General features: G+C 36.6%; 1 pseudogene; it reads right to left on the minus strand.

Moving 5' to 3' along the window:
* Positions 1–579: 579 nt before the first annotated feature.
* On the minus strand, positions 580–2,821 carry LOC149215073 (E3 ubiquitin-protein ligase UPL6-like; annotated as a pseudogene).
* Positions 2,822–19,176: the final 16,355 nt, after the last annotated feature.

A 19,176-nucleotide genomic window follows, 5' to 3' on the forward strand; every position in this document is an offset into this window, starting at 1 on the left:
TGTAGCAAATTCCAAAGGGTCATCAAATAATCCAGTATCAATTTCTTGTTAACTGTTAAATGTGGTTATTTTGGATTTATTAATAGTCCTTTATTTTACAACTGTCGAATAACAGATACCTAGAATTGTGCCTTAATTGTTTTTTCTATGATTCGAGGCTTAAATCAAGGACTTAAACCCTTTGAAATCCACCTGGAATGAGTACTTGTCACTTCCTATTGTTCACCATTGACTGCTACATGTGAAGCCATGTCATCGCTATGACAACGCCATCGAACATTACTTGAAATCACCAAGTCATTGTTTAAACCACACCACTGCTACTTGATGCCATGTGAAATGTTATGTCAACATTGGTATTTTGTATTGGATCATTTCTGCATAAAACATGCGTCTCGAAATAGTCTATCTTCAATTTAGTAAACACGTCTTGCAGAATTTTATAATTCTAGATCATGTCATGCTCTATTTTTGCATGGAAATTTACCTGCAATGCAGCAAATTCCAATGGGTCTGTTTGTCTTAGGTTTTGGATTTTGAGGTAGATCATGAGTTGGAGCAGGGGAACCTGAACTTGATTTAACCATATATTTTGGCATAGGCAGGATTTGGATAGAGCAGATGATTAGTAGTTTCCTTGAAAATACCACACCCATCATTTCCAGCCTCTTCAACTCCAAATTCATTCACAAATGTTGTGTGAATTATTCCTCTAGGTTATTCTCATCTCAATCCATTTAATTCCCTGAATGAATCCTCAACAACCCGGTCTTGCCTTATCCTGATTTGGTATCATTCAAAAGACTGTGTGAGAGCTTCTGTTTTCTCTGGCCGAGGCTAGCACTGAAGTATAAATCTGGATTCTGAACCCTTTTTATAAATGGCACTAACAATGGTGTTTGTTTCAGCAGGTCACTGACAATTGGATTTTCATTTCCAGCCTTAATATAGGAGAATCTTCCCTCAACTGCATCACGAGCATGAAGGTCATCTAGCGATGTAAAATTGTTTCTTACAATTCCAATCCTGCAACTGTGCCAATAGTACAGCTGTTAACATGCTGAATCTCTCTCCCTGTAACTGAAATCCTTTTTGATTTGATATAGACTGAACAGACTTCTCAAGATGTTTAGGAAACCTAGAGGGGACCACCTATAGTAGTAACCACAATGCCTCTTTCAAAATGTTAACTAGCTCCTTCACATCTTGGAATGAAAGTGGCTTTTGTTCCTCATATAACTCCTCATTATCAGTTATTGTCAACATGCACTTATAAAATGGACAGAAAACAGAAAAAAGACAGCAACCAACCACTTGAAAGAGGATCTCCTGGTTATAGGAATGTTGCCAAATCCTCCATAAATGCTCACTTTTGGCTCAAGTGATGCCTTTTCACGTAATGCCAAAGAGTAGTAACAAGTTCAGTTGTATATGCCAGCCCAGTCATTACATTCTCAAGGGGAAACATTGTGATAGAAAGATGCAAAAATCTACAAATTACAGTAACAGTTGTTGCTTCTATTGTAGATGGCTCCTCATTGGAATTAGTTCTTTCACCACAATCTGCCATGTCTCCTCATTGGAATTAGTGCTTTCACCAAAATCTGCCATGTCTCCATAAAGAAATCTCAGACTGTTTCAGGAAATCTATATTAACGGCACTAAGGATTTGCTTCTCTAAATCCTTGTGCAGTATTATCTGACCCTCATCCTCTCCCATATCATTATCAGATTGTTTTGCAGTTGAAGGCTTAAAATTATGGGGTATCTCCAAAAGTCTGCAAAGTACAATTTGGCCTAGATAAAGCAAAACCAACAATTTCCAAGACCTTAATGAGCAAATGAGCATTACTAGGAAGTTGTGAAGTTGTATCTGCAGGAAGAAAATTGAGGAGACTTGGCAAAAGAGTTGCTATCTGTTGAATGTAACAAAGGCAGAGACCTTGACTTACAATAGCCTGCTTAAGTTTTAGGAATTGCTTCCATTGAAAAGGAATGGAGAAAAATTGTGCTGGAAAACTCAAATGCTTATTGTGACTATTGTAGGTCTTCTGAGCACTTTTGTAAGCGAGTCTTGTAAGTAAAATCTCTCCCCAAAACATCCCATCTCCAGCAATGCTGGTTTAAATGCCCTGCAGGGTGAAGATTAGCTTCTGGAATTGACTAAATGTATATCTGCAAAATATAGTCCAAAGTGTTCCCATCCCAAGGAAGTGTAAAATCTGTTAAACTGATAGCTGTATCTAACAACTGCAACTTGGTGAATCAGCAAATTCCCTTGGTGGTCTTAAAAGCTCAGATTTTAGTTGCTCCACGTTTTGATGCATTTCCTGTAGACAACAAATGGCAAAATGTTTTACTCTATATTTTATAATGGTTCGATCAGAAGAATTATTATAATCCCCATCTATAAATACGGTTAGGATATTGCTAGAAACTTGGATAGATCGATGAAGCAATTTACAGGCAATTTACAGGCTTACACGATGAAGAATATCCCCATTGTCAGTTGCATTAAAGAAAAACAACTGGTGGAAATATTGTGAACTGGGTTTGAATACATTTATTTCAAACTTTCCACTATTTTTGCCATAACTAAGACAAAACTCTTATGTATCACTAACCTTGCAGCAAGAGCTTCCCTTCTTCCTCTAAAAAATTTCTGGACTACCAGAGCACTCAGAGTCTGCTGACAAAGCATCTGGCACTGTTCCCGCACAAGCTTCGTTTGTTCCAAATGTTTCTGCATCTCCCTCTCTTTTGAGATCCACCCTCCCAAATCCACAGTCTTTCACCTTGATGGGTCCCCAGAGAAAAACATTCTTCTCTTGTCTAATCTGCTCTCTCCTTGTGCAATTAGGAACTCATCTTACTTTCGAGGTACAAATTTCTCTTAGAGCTGATTTGCTGAGTTTTCATTTGAAGTAACAGTTACGAAAAGCAAACTGTGCAAAGGGCCTGTTTATTTGTAGCGAAGGGAAATCTTAAATTAGTCCAACGTTTCTTCTTTCATTTTTTTTTCTTCGTTGGTTGGTTTTTAATTTAATTTAAATATATTTATTTGTTGTTCATTTCGTTCTTTGTTTAATCACAAGAAAGTCTTGCTATTTGAAACAAAATAAGTTAATTCTTTTTCATTATCATTCCATTAAGAGTGGAAGGTTTATGACTGAAACAAGTATAAATCTGCACTGCATCGCTCATATCATTGAGAAAATCTTTGGCATTAGTGGGCATCATCTCGATATTTAGTTTATGTCTGTGCGATATCAATTTCTATTTTCCTGGCTTCCACATAAGCTTATGCAATGCATTCAACCAAAGGTTTTTGCAAGACTAGTGGTCCATTAGAGTTGTGGCACACTGGTATGGTTGGGATGGGTTGATATGGCAAAACTCTGATTCTCATGGCCCTCTTTAGCAGACAAAATGTGATGGTCCATTACTTAGGTAGATTGTTTCACAGTCTGTCGTTTACACGAGGTGTAAAAGGATGGGTGAATCAGAGCATGCAGACAAAGAGGTTTCCCTTAATTTTGGATGATGTATGGGAAGAACCTGCGAAATTGCTGGAGAAATTAAGAGTACTCAGCTTTAATTCTTATAATCAAACAACACTGTTAGATGTCCGTCAAAGCAGAGATATCCACAATAAAAATTGAGGATTTGATAGAAGATGAGAGTTGGTGGTTGTTTGGTTTTCAGCATTTTCCATATAATGGTAGAGATATGCTAGGAAAATGACCCAAACTGAGAAGGTTGGCGCCATGGAGTCTGGGCTCAATTGGAGAAATTCAAGTGATTAGGTTTTGATTCCTTTATGTAAAAATGGAGGCATTTTCAGAGTGCCTCTGTTGTAATGGTTTCATGTAAATAAGGTGGAAAGTAATTTTTGTGAATTTCAAAATTTGATCAAATTTTAATTATGTGAATGTATTGTAAACAATTTCGGTCAATAAAGGATATTTGTTTGGTTAATCTCCTTACCTGTTACATGAACCTTTCTGATATGTAGTTACTAGAATGCTTTCATCCAAATTCGATTCACAAGTTGGTCATTTTCTTAGCAGGATTCATTCACTAATTCAGAGAGCCATGTTAAGCTTTTTAATCATTCATTTCCAGGTCCTTCACAAACTCATAACCCCCACTATTTAGAGTGAATCTAACACTGAATATTAAATGATATATTTCTTTTAACTTATTTATTGTTCTCTAGTAACTTACGCTGCAACTCTGTACTTGCTTAATATTATAAGCAATAAGTTTACATACCTCCCATGAGCTTCAAGAGAACCCACTCTAAACTGAGAAATTCTGTTGAGGAAGCAATGGAAATATTTCTAAGTTTCTCCAAGCTTGTTTCGAATGGTTTTGGGGACTTATGTTTGGGAGACAAAAAACTCATTGTTTTAACAAGTTTAATTCCCTAGAAATAGCTGTCTATCTACAACGCTCTGATTAGGATGGGCTGGTTGAAGACATTGTTGCTTGTGAATTGCTTGTTTCTTGCAAGTTTAGAAAGGGTCATTTCCCATGTACAAGACATCAAAAAACTAATCATTACAAATGATGTTAAATTGAACAGTTAATTTCTCATATGCCCTGGAATTTTTGCTCAAATCTCTGATGGAAACATCCTGCATATGGTTTAAAATTGTTGACTAGAGAATGAGATTCATAACATTATTGATGTCAATGTGCACAAATGATAACTTTTGGTTGTGTAAATTGCAAGCACATTTCATATCAGTCTCTATGCATTCCTGTACTAAATCCTATTAAAGATGTAATATAATGCTACCGTTTTTTTTTCAAGACTCAAAACCAAGGTTCATAAAAACAAATTATGATACCAGTATTTAGAAGGACCTCATTTGTTGTTAGGATCAAACTTTTGAAGGGATTGGCATAATGCTGCCATTCATTGCAAGATTCAAAGGAATTACTAATATAACCAAGGCTCATAAAACAAATTATGATTCCTGTATTAAAAAGGACCTCCTTTGTTGTCACGATGAAGCTGTTGGAAGGGTATGGTTCCTTTTATGTTTACATCCTCTTATCCAAATGGCATGATGAGTGAAATGAATTTGTCTACATTATTTTTGATAGGTATTCATGAAAACATATCCCTTTTTTCTACATTGTCAATTTTTATAAACATCCTTCAGAATCAAAGTTCCAACTTCCTTGACTCATATTCGGTATGATGGAAAAGCTGTAAGTTTTTGGTAGTTTCACGAATATGGTTTCTGATCTCTATTAAGGGAGGAACAGTAAAGATACATTTTTCTGTTATATATGGTCAAAGAAGTCAAGCAGTTCTGGCAAGCCCTGCACAGGCAGATCAATGTATAATCTTTTCCAATGTTATAAAAGACTTTTTCTTCAAGATATACATGTGAGGACATCCCACACCTAATGGGGCATCTGCACATCAAGTCCCACTATAAAAGGTTGGGATGTAATCTATAAATATAGAAATTTAGAAATTGTTTTCTAGTTAAGCCATTCTGAGTTTTATTTAATTAAAACCTTGTGCATGGAGACAACTCCTGGATGAACCATGTCTATCATTTGGCATTGAACAGCTCCTGATGCAGCCTGTATATATACACATAACCATCATCCTCATTTTAGAAATCAAGACATGAAAATGTGTTGGGCCCTCAAATGATACATACAGAATCCCTTACAAATGATCGTTCAATGATGGCATCCTGCTACTATCATGTTTTAACATCTCAACATTCAAATACTGGCAATAATAATGAATTGGGTATGTATTGACTATTGACTACCTCCTCTATTTTGGAGAGATTGAGCTGCAGGGCAGAATTGATCCATGCTAGAAGCTCGTTCCTGCCTACAAAGTAGGCACCATCCATCATCCCTATATTAGCTCCTACTTGTTGAAGAGGGCTTTGCCTTAGGTTTTGGATTTTGAGGTAGATCGTGAGTTGGATCAGGGGAACCTAAACTTGATCCAGGTTTAGGAACAATTTCAAGAAACAACCATTAGAACACCACCAACAACATCATCACTATAATAAACTAAAACCAAAGTAATTGGAAAGATACACCTTCAAAAAAAATGGTTACAAATGCCATCAGATGTATCTATAACATTGCCTTCACGTGAAAACTTATTGATTGCTTTGTTAACATCTTTCTTTCTTAAATTCTTGATGTCCACGAAGTTGAAGCAATGGAGTTTTTCTTTTAGCCTTTGCTTTGTCTTTTATTTTTATTACATGTTATGAACTAGATAAAAATGAAAATTCAGTTTGTTGTAGTGATAAGCAAGATACTGAAGGAGTCATTCGGTATGATGGAAAAGCTGTAAGTTTTTGGTTGTTTCACGAATATGGTTGTTGATCTCTATTAAGGGAGGAAGAGTAAATATACATTTTTCTGTTATATATGGTCAAAGAAGTCAAGCAGTTCAGGCAAGCCCTGCACAGATAGATCAATGTATAATCTTTTCCAATGTTATAAAAGACTTTTTCTTCAAGATATATGTATGAGCACATCCCACACCTAACAGAGAACAGAGAACAGAGCCTTATAAATTTGATTCAAAATTATTTCCTAGTTGAAATAATTTAGTTATATATATGCTTTCTTGATAATTTAAACTTTATCCCTTTTTGTTAAACTAATGCAACGTGGTGCCATCGTGTCTGTCTTGTTTATTCAAAAATGGTCATGATCATGCAGTTTCACTTGCATTCATAGTAGTCTTTGCAGCTGCTAGGAGTTCTTCAGATACAGGGCTCGCTTTTATCTTTAATGAGTCAAAATCTTCTTGGGCAGAATTTGGCAAAAGAAATTGTAGGATCGAGGCAAGCTATTCAGTGCCTTTATGGGAACAGGGCACAGCTGAATTTGATATCTGCGCACCTTGGAGAAAGTGTTGGCAATTTTTTTCTTTACTACTTGTTCTCGGATCATCTTGCATGTTGTCCAATCCCTTTTCTGTTATTGAATTTGCAGTTGTTTCTCCCTACCTTTATCTGACAATGGCCATTTTTTTCTATATAGCACGCATTTGCAAGCTAAATGTGATATTAACTAATTTGTAGTTGTTGTTTTTTTGCATTCTAGGTCTTTTTTTGCGTCTGCTATATTTCATAACTTTTCAACCAAGCAAAATATATAGAAGTGGATAGAAGCTCTTCATTTGCTGGTCAGAATTCTTGCATCACTTTAAAAATTGGGAAATCTCACCAACTATTTAGGAAAGCGTGTGCTCCCTTAATGCTTTTCAACTATTCTGATATAATAATCACTTCTTATTTTGCATAGCACTGTGCAGCTTATGTTGGTTAATCGCTTCTTAATTTTCTTATTTTGCATAGAACTGTGCAGCTTATGTTGGTTAATCGCTTCTTAATTTGCATAGCACTTTGCAGCTTATGTTGGTTGCTCACACAGTAATGTTAAATACAGATACTTTGCCTTTGCCTACTCTATTTTCTCACTGGGCAATTCAACTTTCAGCATTGAAGGACATTTTTTGGGCGTTCTCTGTATTTCTCCGGTAACAGCCTTAATCTCCTTCCCAAGTTTTTGCTTCATTCCTATTTCATCCATGGACCATGATAGAAAATCCTCTTCCATCAATTGTACATTAGCCACTGAGTAGCTACAGAGCCTTATAAATTTGATTCAAAATTATTTCCTGGTTGAAATGATTTAGTTATATATATGCTTTCTTGATAATTTAAACTTTATCCCTTTCTGTTAAACTAATGCAAAGTGGTGCCATCGTGTCTGTCTTGTTTCTAGTGAACAAACTCTGGAACATCTTATATACAAACTTCAATAGCTTTGCTTATGTCTGTCAGAATTCTTGAATAGTCATATCCCTGTATTGATATTATATTCCACTTGGCATTTTTTTTGTCATGCACACATTAAGAAAGCGGAAAACAAATACATGCATGTACATTTGCATTTAGAATGCATGCATAAATTGATTTATGGAACAATTTCACTTCTCTTTCCTTAGTAGCTAGGATTTTCACTGCAAAAAGAAAGTAAATGATTGTTTATCATCTTAGATTGCATATTTAGGAATTGTATATGTACATCACGCGATCAACCTTAAAGGCAAACTTCTTAAGAAAGATCAACTGTAAAATACATTTCAATAAACATAAAAACGCTTTGGAACCTAACGCACACCATTTAGAGGTCTAGGCTAGAGACGTGTTCCGGTGTCGTTAAGCCTGGTAACTATCACTTTCATCGTAGGTTGGGTGATTCCTCCTCTTTGAAACGACAAGTGCCAGTACGGACTTGTGCTCCCACGTACCGTCGAGTATATATTGGGAGACCACAGTAGGCTATATCCTTTATCCTTAGGAAGCTGTGTCTGCCGCCCTATCGATCGCAATGCACTGAACACAGCATTCGGGAAGATTGACTGCCGTACCGTAAAAAGTATTCTGCAGTTTTGCGATTGGTTTGGTAATCCCCTTGTCTAGATATCCAGAGTAGTCACTTTCGTTCCTTTTCGGACTCCTTAAAAGAAAAGGACCATCTGAGCACTTGTCACTTCAGGCTCATTAAAAATCGAAGGCGACTAGAGTCATCTTTAGCTTTTTTCTCGACTCTTAAAAAATGAAAAAGAAAATTGTGTCAAAGCGTCATAAAATTTATTTTAATCGAAATAAACTCACTTTTCCCTCGTTTGTCTTAGGGTGAGAAAATGGAGTCCGCCAATCAAGGATTTCCCCTTTGGAGAATCCTACTCCCTTTTCCTCTAGGGGGAGATGTTGGTGCACCTCATATGGCTACATTGTTCCCTCCAGGGCTTGCAATTGGCCTGCCAGTATCCCTTTTCTCGCCCTCTGTCGTTCAAAACACCGTGACTCTTGAACAGTCAACTTTGCAACCAGATAATACTAGAGTGGCCCAAATCGAAGATGACTAGAGTCATCTTTAGCTTTTCCTTGACTCTTACAAGTTGAAAAAGCAAGTTGTGTCAAAGCATCATAAAATTTATTCTAATCAAAATAACATCATTCCTCCCTCATTGGTCTCAGTTTGAGAAAATGGAGTCCGCCAACCAAGGATTTCCCCTTGGGGGAATACTACTCCCTTTTCCTCTAGGGGAGATGTTGGTGTATCTCACATGGCTACATTGTCCCTTCCAGGCCTTGCACTTCGCCCGCCGGTATGGATTTTCTCGACCTCTGTCGTTTAAAACACCCTGATTCTTGGGCAATCAAATCAACAACCAGATGGTACTAGAGTTTCCCCCAAACCTTCTACTTCATTTGATTCTCCCTCTCCTTCTTCCTCTTCCCTTGGTGGAACTATGCTTCAAAAAAAATGGCCATATAACAGTTGTTGTAATAAATATCTTTTTTCGTTATGTTTTCAACCTTAGATGGCCACTCATTTAGAAAAAAAAAACTAAACATGCTTCTTTCGCTTTCATACAATAACATGGTTGTTGTCTCCAAATAACATTCTTCTTTTTCCCCTCTCTTGCTTATAGGTACCATAAATTTTGCGAATGGCTTCTTCTTCTAATAATGAACGTGCTCGGAGATACTATGCAACAAATAAAGAACGAATAAATGCACAGCGCCGTGAGCTTTACCAAGCAAAAAAAAACACCATAGAATGTCAAAAACACAAAAAACAAAAGGTTGACCAACCTTCCTCGTCTACATTGGCCCTCCCTGAAAAAAATCCTCCCTTGCAACTATCAGACTCTTTATCTTCTCAACAAGCCTCTCAAACAAATACATCCATGCCTCATTGCCCTAACCCCTCCTTCACACATGCTTTCAACAATGTTTATACTAATCAAGCACATCGAGATTTCCGTGCAAAGCTTGATAAAATTCCACCTAAATGCCCATGCTCCATTTGTCTTGAATCATATCCTGGAATACATATCCGCAATTCCAACGGCATGTTTTGTTGCTCCAGATGCACCTCTGAAACAAAGGGTCATCGCTTCTCATTATCAAACAACATGGACCCTGGTCCTCAGCCAGCTGCCCTTACATCTCTTTCACAAATAGAAGAAATGCTCATTAGGGTTAACCCTATACTGCAGGTAACACATGCACGCGGTGGCCAGTATAAATACAGTGGCCACACAATTTGTTTTCCTCAGGACATTACAAAAATCGCAGACATGTTGCCACGTCGTGTTGAACACTTGGACATCCTAATTGTCACGCGTAATAGTAATGACCATAAGACTTATGATTTAATTGTCAGTAGACATCGCGTTCTCGCTGCATTAGAATACAAATTGGCAAATGACCCATACTATAAGAATGTTCGTATTGATACCAATGCACTGGCATCCTTACCAGTGATCCCCACCGATGTCTCCACCTCCCTTCACCATTCCAATACTACAGAAACCGCTGTCCCCCTTCCACTTGAGCCACCCCATGAGCTCACCGAAGATTTCACAGACCCATCCGTAGACCAAACATCATCATTCGTACCCATCATACCTAATACAAATACAGAAATCTAAGAAATCTGCCATTATTTGCATGATTACAACCACCAATCTGATACTAGAATTGAGTGGCTGATAATTGGTTTATTGCCAGTCAATGAATACAACATAGAAGGTCTACTCTCTATGGCTTTCCCCGCCCTCTTCCCGACAGGCGCTGCAATGCCAAATCAACCAAGAATGAAAGCAATGCAGCTACATGAATATGCACTTCATCTCATACGTTACTACGAAAACAGATTTGGAAACCACCCATGCTTTCGTTATTACATATATAATCTCATGATGCGGCATCGTAGTCAAGCAACAACATCGTTTTTTGTGAAAAAAAACATCTCAGATAGCTTTCCAATATCTATTCAAGATTTGAACATCCGATTAGAACAATTTCCAGATGAACAATTGGCAGAGCAAGTCATGCGATTCGGTAGCTATTTGCGTGGAAAAAGGTCATTTTGGCACAAAGCTAAAAACGAACTAACCGACATGAAATCTCAACTCGGTTGCCCGACGTTCTTCTTCACATTAAGTGCAGCTGATACAAAATGGTCTGATCTTCATGCAATCATGCCCGGGTGTCTTCCTTCTGATATTTCAAAACAACAAAAGTGGAGAAATGATAACATTATCGCTAACCCACATTTAACATCACTTTATATGCACCATAGATTAACAACATTTCGTCAGATTATCTTAGAGAAACACTTGAATACAAAAGATTACTAGTACAGGTACGCATTGTACCACTTTTTTTTTTCCTCCAATAACTCTAAACAACATTCCTCACCTATTGTAAATTTATCTTACAAAAACGCATATTTGATAGGTATGAATGGCAACATAGGGGATCTGCGCACATCCATGGATTCCTTTGGCTAGAAAATGCACCTGATATGGAAAACCTAAACTGGGAAGACACAGAAGCAGTTGATATTGCAAGGCAGTTCTTCGACAAATATATTTCTGCTTGGAACCCTCGTGCTCCTGCAACTTCAAACCAGCCAAATCCTTGGACAAATCCTGAAGACCCTTGTCTGTTGTCCACACCGCAAATCTTCAGAACCAGTCCTTTCAGTGACTATGAACAACTCGTCAATTGTGTTGAACGTCACACAAAATGCTCAGAAATCACGTGCCTAAAAAAAAATGGATCCTCACTCCAACGTCTTTATAAAGCATCGTGGGAATTGCATCCAAACTCGGCCTTATTCATTGATTCCAAAGGCCAAAAAACATACACCCCTGCTCGCAACGACGATCGACTCAATATCCATAACCCTACCATCCTATCAATTTGGTGTGCAAATGTTGACTGCCAACCAGTACTGTCCATACATGCTGTACAAAAATATATCGCCAAATATGCATCCAAAGCAGATAAAAAATTTGAAAGTTTCCATGACATGCTACGTAGAATTGTCCTCGCTTCACCCATTACTGACCCAGCAAAATCTGCATTTCGAAAATTTCTTGCAGAAACCCTTGTTGATCGTGACATTGGAGCACAAGAAACCTGCCATATGCTGCAAATAATTACCATTAACATTATGTAGTCGGCCATTCATTTCTTTAAATGTAAACCAAAAAATTCTTATGCGCCTTCCACAAATGAACAGCACCTCCACTGCATCCCCGCACATCATAGATACATATATCCAACGCCTTTCTACGCTAGAGTCCACATCACTAATAGAATTGGCAAGATCCTGGTCATATGATCCTCGTCGCAAAACAAACAAATGGAAAAAAGGGCCTGCAGAAGCAGTTGTTCGGGTCGTGCCACGTTACTCCTCCATACCATCCACTATAGAACCTTGCTACGCTGACTTTTGCAGGGTTGAGCTTATGCTATACAAACCTTTTCGCGATATCGTACAAGATATAGGAAATTCTGCTGCAGAATTCATCGCAAATTCGCAAACATTTCGTCCATTCTACACTCCTTGGCATCAACACCACACACTATCTGATATTGAATCTGCCACAAATGATCCCTCAACTATACATGAAACCAGTCCAACAGACACCATGGAAATAAATGAATGGGAATTTCTTTCCCAATTATACCCTACGAATGAGCTTCTCATAAATGACCTTGACATGCTTGGTCTTCTTGGCTTTGATGACACCCATAACTGGAATCATACCACTATCCCATTCAATCTACAAAATAGTGCGATACAATTCATTTAGAATAGCCGCTCCATCCACCGCATTCTTCAAACAAATCAACATGTCCTGCCGACCCTTGCTACATTGTCTCCAATGCAAAGAAAAGCTCTAAATATTATTTCTAATCATTTTGCTAGGAAGGATTATTTACCCTCTCTCAGAATGATAATACAAGGCACTGCTGGTACGGGAAAATCCCTCCTTATAAATTGCATCAAAGATATGCTCATACGCCTTGCAAACCTGGAACCTTCGCCGATCATGCTCCTCGCCCCTACAGGGGTTGCTTCCTTCAACATACAAGCATCGACAATCCATTCTGCTTTGCACCTTCCTATAAAGGATCTTATGACCTTAGAAGGTAATTCTCTTGCAAAATTCTAGGAAGAACTCAGGCATATAAGATACATACTAATCGATGAAATGAGCTTCATTGGGCCAAAGCTTCTCAGCCATATTGATGAACGTCTTCGCGAGGCATTTCCCCACCGAAGAAACACTCCTTTCAGTGGTTGTTCCATAATATTGGTTGGTGATCTCGGTCAGCTACCGCCCATCAAAGACATACCTCTGTACGCAGGGACGAGCCACGAAAGCGCACTATGGAACAGCTTCAACACAGTCATCACATTAGACACAATATTTCGTCAACAAGGCGATGATATCACACAGGTTGCTTTTAGGAACATTCTCCAAGACATTAGAGATGCACATCCAACAATCGCCGACTACAACATACTCATGTCGCACACAGATTCCTTTCTATCAGAAGAAGAAATATGTTCATTCCATGATTCCATGCATCTATTTCCAACTAATGCTCAAACAATGGTCCATAATAAGCAAATGATGAAATCTCTAAACACTCCTATTGCATGGTCCATTGCTGAAGATGACAACACATATTCCAATAATTCCTCTGAAGACGAGCAACTTGAACGAATTTTATTACTATGCAATGGCGAAAAAGTTATGTTGACTTCCAACCTTTGGGTTTCAGCCAGCCTTGTTAATGGTTCCCTCGGAAAAATTGTTACCATCTTTTACAAAGATTCAACTGCACCACCCCAAATTCCAACATTTGTTGTTGTAGATTTCCCCAAATACATTGGGCCTCCTTGGGATGAAAGAAACCCCACTCACTTGCCTATTCCAGCAGTAAAAAGAAATGGTCGTACACAAATTCCACTGAAGATGGCTTGGGCTTTAACCATATATAAATCTCAAGGTATGACGCTTCCAAAAGCAACAATTGACATTGGAAAAACAGAACGTCAGGGTCTCACATTCACAGCTATTTCAAGAGTGCCTTCTCTACAAGGTCTTCGGATTAACCCCGCATTCAGTTTTGATCGTTACAATAAAATGAAAGACAACAAAAACATTGCTCACAAAAAAAACGCCGAAGAAATTCTTCGTTCAATGCCGGCCCCAGATAATCTGCTCCAACCCATACTTTGACTTCGCCAAAAGGCCTCCTCTATTTATTTACCTCATTCTATTTCATAACATACTTTTCATATCTTTTAACAACAACCAACTTTAATGAATATTAGTAAATAAGCAAACATTTGAATGTCTTTATATTGTCTGTACATCTCATTCTAGCCTTTTCTTTCTTTTGCAACAGGCCACATGGCCTCAGAAATAACATACCTGCACAACTACAGGTTGCCTGGCAAGCGAAAAAACTGCATCTCCATCTACGCGTTAACCTCCAATGGTGTTCACTACGCTATTATCCTCCATGCATCTTCCACTAACAATATATAAATCCCCATAGCAAAGGTAACTTCATTTCCATTCATTCCAGATTCATTTTAACACAGCTCACATGCAAAGTATTGCTAATAAATTTCCGCAGTTGATTTACATATTGCTAACTCTAACTAAATATACATTTTACAGGTCCTTTACTGCTTCTTCAAGTCTTCACTACCTCCACCATTTTTTCATACAACTTCAAATATGGAATGACAAACACAACGTTCTTTAGACTATTGTCTTCCTTCTCGAACCTCTTTTGTTACAATTCACTATTTGTATTTTCCATTTCAGACTTGAAAACGGATGTTTCGAACCTCTTTTCTTACAATTCACTGTTGTATTTTCCATTTCAAACTTGAAAAAGGATGTTTCAAGATCAAATACCATTTTCATGGTTTGTTTCCTCGCAACTATTTGTGTTTTCCATTTCAAAATTTAAAAAGGATGTTACAATACACTATTTCTATTTTCCATTTCAAACTTTAAAAAGGATGTTACAATACACTATTTGTATTTTCCATTACACACTTAGAAAATGATGTTTCAACACCGAATGCCATTTTCATAGTTTGTGTCTTCACAACTATTTCTGTTTTATGTTTCAAACTTAAGAAGGGATGTTTCAAGATCACTACCATTTTGATAGTTTATGTCCTCACAACCAATTCATTGTCAATGGGTTTTAACATATTTTTGTTGACAAAGTCAATTCATTTTAATGAATATAATACATGTTTTCAGTATATCTTCATATTAATTTAATTTCCCATTTGATTAATGATTTCTTAACTAGCCCTTTCCAAATCAATATGGCTTCCCAGTTGTTGTTCACATATTAACTTAATTTCCCATTTGAATATTGATGCATATTTATGGCTACTTGCATTCCATTTCAATGGTTTTTTTGCATGGCTTCCTCAAATTAAAACTCAAAATCATCTTCCCTTCCTTTCAGAAAAGCCCGCAAAAGCCTATTCACATTTCGATATTCTTCCACACGCTAAGCCTTACGGCGTCTTCTATGCAACTTTGGGTGCAAATGCTAGTATTACTTTTAATGAAATTTTAATATTAAATATAGATTGAAAATTCTGAACTTAATAATCAAACTATAATGTAATGTAATGTTGATGCATTTCAACAACATTTATGTCTACCTTCACAAGTTAAAACAAGCGTCTCTAACGTTAATATGTACAATGTCATTTTTGGAATTTATGTTTAGCTCTTCCTTATTTGCAAAACTAGTAGAACAGCAAAGAAAACTCTCCATGCAGTTTCTACCTCGGGTTAGACTCTAGGTGCGGTGACTTTTAAAACCAATGGGTGAAAGATAAGGAGGGTGACTTTCCATATGGATTCTTCAAAAACTATTAGGGGATTCTTCAAAAATTATTAGGGGAAGTAATAAAAAAAAAATTGTTTTGAATATGATTTTGGAATTTTATGGTATAGAAATATCGTAAAAATATTTGAGTTGAAATTTTGATTTGCGTTATTTAAACTGTGTTTTTGATTGTGTATATGAATTCAACACCCTCAAAGACCCCTATGAAATTTCCATTATGCAATGATTACCCATCAATCTTGTAATTTCAATAAATACCTGCCATATTTTAGAGAAACTAGACCTGAAAAACTTAGCAGAAAAGCTTTGAAAAAATCGCAATAAAGACAACTCGATAAAAAAACCTAGCAGTTGTTGAACTTATGTAAATCCGATACAGTCGCAATATTTCACAATATGGGTATTGGGAGAGAGGGTCAAACAATTGAAAAACTATTAGGATAAACAATCAATTAAAATGTAACTACTATTTTATTGTGTTGTGTATGGAGGCCTCAACTTGTTTGGATGATAAGTTTTTTTGTTCTATAATTTTTTTTCTCAAAAAAATTTATTCATGGGAGTGTTTAATTCCTTTTTTCATGGAAAAAATAGATTGAGCACTATCAAGAACTTTACACTCAAAACCGTGAAACTTGACATTCTAACCTAGACAAAATTAGGGCCTCTTTAAACTACCAACTATTTAAGTTATATGAATCTGGGAATATTTTAGAATTTAGAAATTAAAAAAAAAATGTCAAACAACTATCCCTCTTATGATGATCAGATTCTATAATATTCTTTGATCCTAAATCAATTAACTGTTCTCATCTGCAGATTCCAAAATATTTATGGAATCTACAATTCTCATAAGGATGAACCAAGCAACTGGATTACAACCTGCTTAGTGAGTGCTTAGAGACATGGAAGGTCATAAAGCATCACATGCAAAGATGTACGATCCAGTTTGGTCAAGGCCATGACAAATTTTATTCAATCAAATCCTCCTTGAAAACCTATTAGAGAATTTTTGGAAAGGCAGAGGATACAAAATGAAAATTCACACACAAAACACATGAGTTGTTGATCTTCTATTGATCACACAAAACTTGATTCTTACAATGAACCCGATAAAGGGTATTTAAACCTTTTCGACTAGTGACTCACCTAAAATATCTCAACATGCGACCACACACTAAAAGTTGTCTATTACCTAACTTTGTACCTGTTGAACTGCTGTAGGGACCATTTTGCAATTTTACATCTTGAATATTTTCAACAAATCTTTTGCATATTTATTTTGACAAGTAAAAATTCCTTTTTTAGATTTCTCAACTTCTATACCAAGAAAATATTTCATGAGACCAAGATCTTTCATCTCAAATTCTTTCATCATGGTTTCTTTAAATTCATCTAACTCAAAATCACCTGTAAACATTAGGTCATCAACATATAAGAAAATAATCAAGATCTGTCCATGCTCATTTACCTTTGTGTACAAGGTAGGTTCAATGTTACTTCTACAAAATCCATTCTTGGTCATTAAGTTGTCAATTCTGCTATACCAAGCTCTAGGCGATTGCTTTGATCCATAGAGTGTTTTCATCAACTTGTAAACTTTCTCTTCATTACTTTTAGCTTCATATCTTGGAGGTTGTTGCACATATATTTATTCTTCTAGAATTTCATTCAAGAAGGTTGATTTCATATCCATTTGATATAATTTCCACTTGTTTTGAGATGTTATGGATAGAACTTCTCTTACAGTATCTAATATGGCTAACGGGGGCAAACATTTCTCCAAAATCTATTCTCGGTGGATGTGAGAATCCTTTTGCTACAGGTCTTACTTTAAATATATCAATTTCACCTTTCTCATTCAACTTTTTATTGTACACCCACTTCACACCAATGAGAGTTTTTTTCCTTTGGTAAATCAATCAAATCCCATATATCATTATTTTCAATAAATTCAATTTCTTCATACATGGCTTGCACCCAATTTTCATCTCTGATGCTTCTTCAAACGAAGAAGGTTAGAATGATAACAATGAAAAAATTGAACTAACATCCAAATAATCATAATTATCTTTTAGAGTTCTCATCTTTCTCTTACCATTGCTTGATTCATCACTTGATTGATGGTTGGGAGAATCTCGATATGTTGATCTGCTTGAAGATCCATGTTTCTATGAAGACCTTGGAGTCCATTTTGGTGTGTCTATGTTTGGTGTCTTCACATGTGATTCTTGCGACACCTTTCCTGCTACATCATCTTCTTCCATCAGTGGCACTTGTGCCTCAACTGTTTTGTCTATAGTACCATTCCACGACTCTTGTTCTTTGAATACAATATCTCTACTAATTATGGTCTTCTTGGTCATAGGGTTACACAATTTGTAAGGTTTTGATTACTCATTATAACTGGTAAATACAAATTTTTCACATTTATCATCCAATTTGCCTCTTCGTTCTTTGGGCACATGTGCATAAGCTACACATCCAAACACTCTGAGATGAGATACACTGAAGGACATACACGACCATGCTTGTTTGGGTACTCTGTTCATCACACTCTTTGTAGGAGATATGTTGATCACATAAATAGTTCATGCAATTGCTTCTACCCAATACTCATTAGACAAGCTTCTTCCTTTCAACATGCTTCTTTCCATATTCATAATGGTTATGTTCTTCCTCTCTGATACACCATTCGGTTGTGGTGTGTATCTGGTTGTAAACTGTATTCTGATTCCATGTTGTTTGCAGTAATCATGGAATTCCTTTCAATCATATTCTCCACCATAATCTGACCTCAATACCTTGATCTGTCTATCATTTTGGTTCTTTGATAAGGCTATGAATTCTTCAAACCTTGCAAAAGTTTCAGACTTCTGCTTCAAGAAGTTAACCCAATTATTTCTACTTTAGTCATCAATGAAAGTGAGGAAGTAACTAATTCCACCAATCGAATCTGTCCTTGGAGGTCCACACAATTTTGTATGCACTAGCTGAAAAGGTTTCTTTGCTCAGTATGCAACTCCCTTTGGAAAACTCTCATGATGTTGCTTTTCCAAGATGAAACACTCACAAGTACTGGAAAGTTCTTTCATGGGAGGTAATCCCTTGACCGTCTATTTCTGCTTCACTAATCTTATACCAAAAAAGTGCAAGTGTCCAAATCGAAAGAGCCATAAGCAATAATCATTAGAAAATGCAATTGTAAAAGAACTGACATGCTCACTATAATTCATAATTAGAGGAAAGAGCTTGTTCCTCGTCATCTACATCTTCACTATCAGCTTCTTTCTTGGGGGCTTTTCATGTATAACACATTCTTGACCTTGAAATATTTTTGTATATCATTTCTTTGTTAATTGACCAACACTTATCAAATTATGTT

Source organism: Pinus tabuliformis, chromosome 1_1 (genome assembly GCF_031772625.1).
Source record: "Pinus tabuliformis cultivar Carrire ecotype Pingquan chromosome 1_1, CPIR1, whole genome shotgun sequence".
NCBI classification, from domain to species: Eukaryota; Viridiplantae; Streptophyta; class Pinopsida; order Pinales; family Pinaceae; genus Pinus; species Pinus tabuliformis.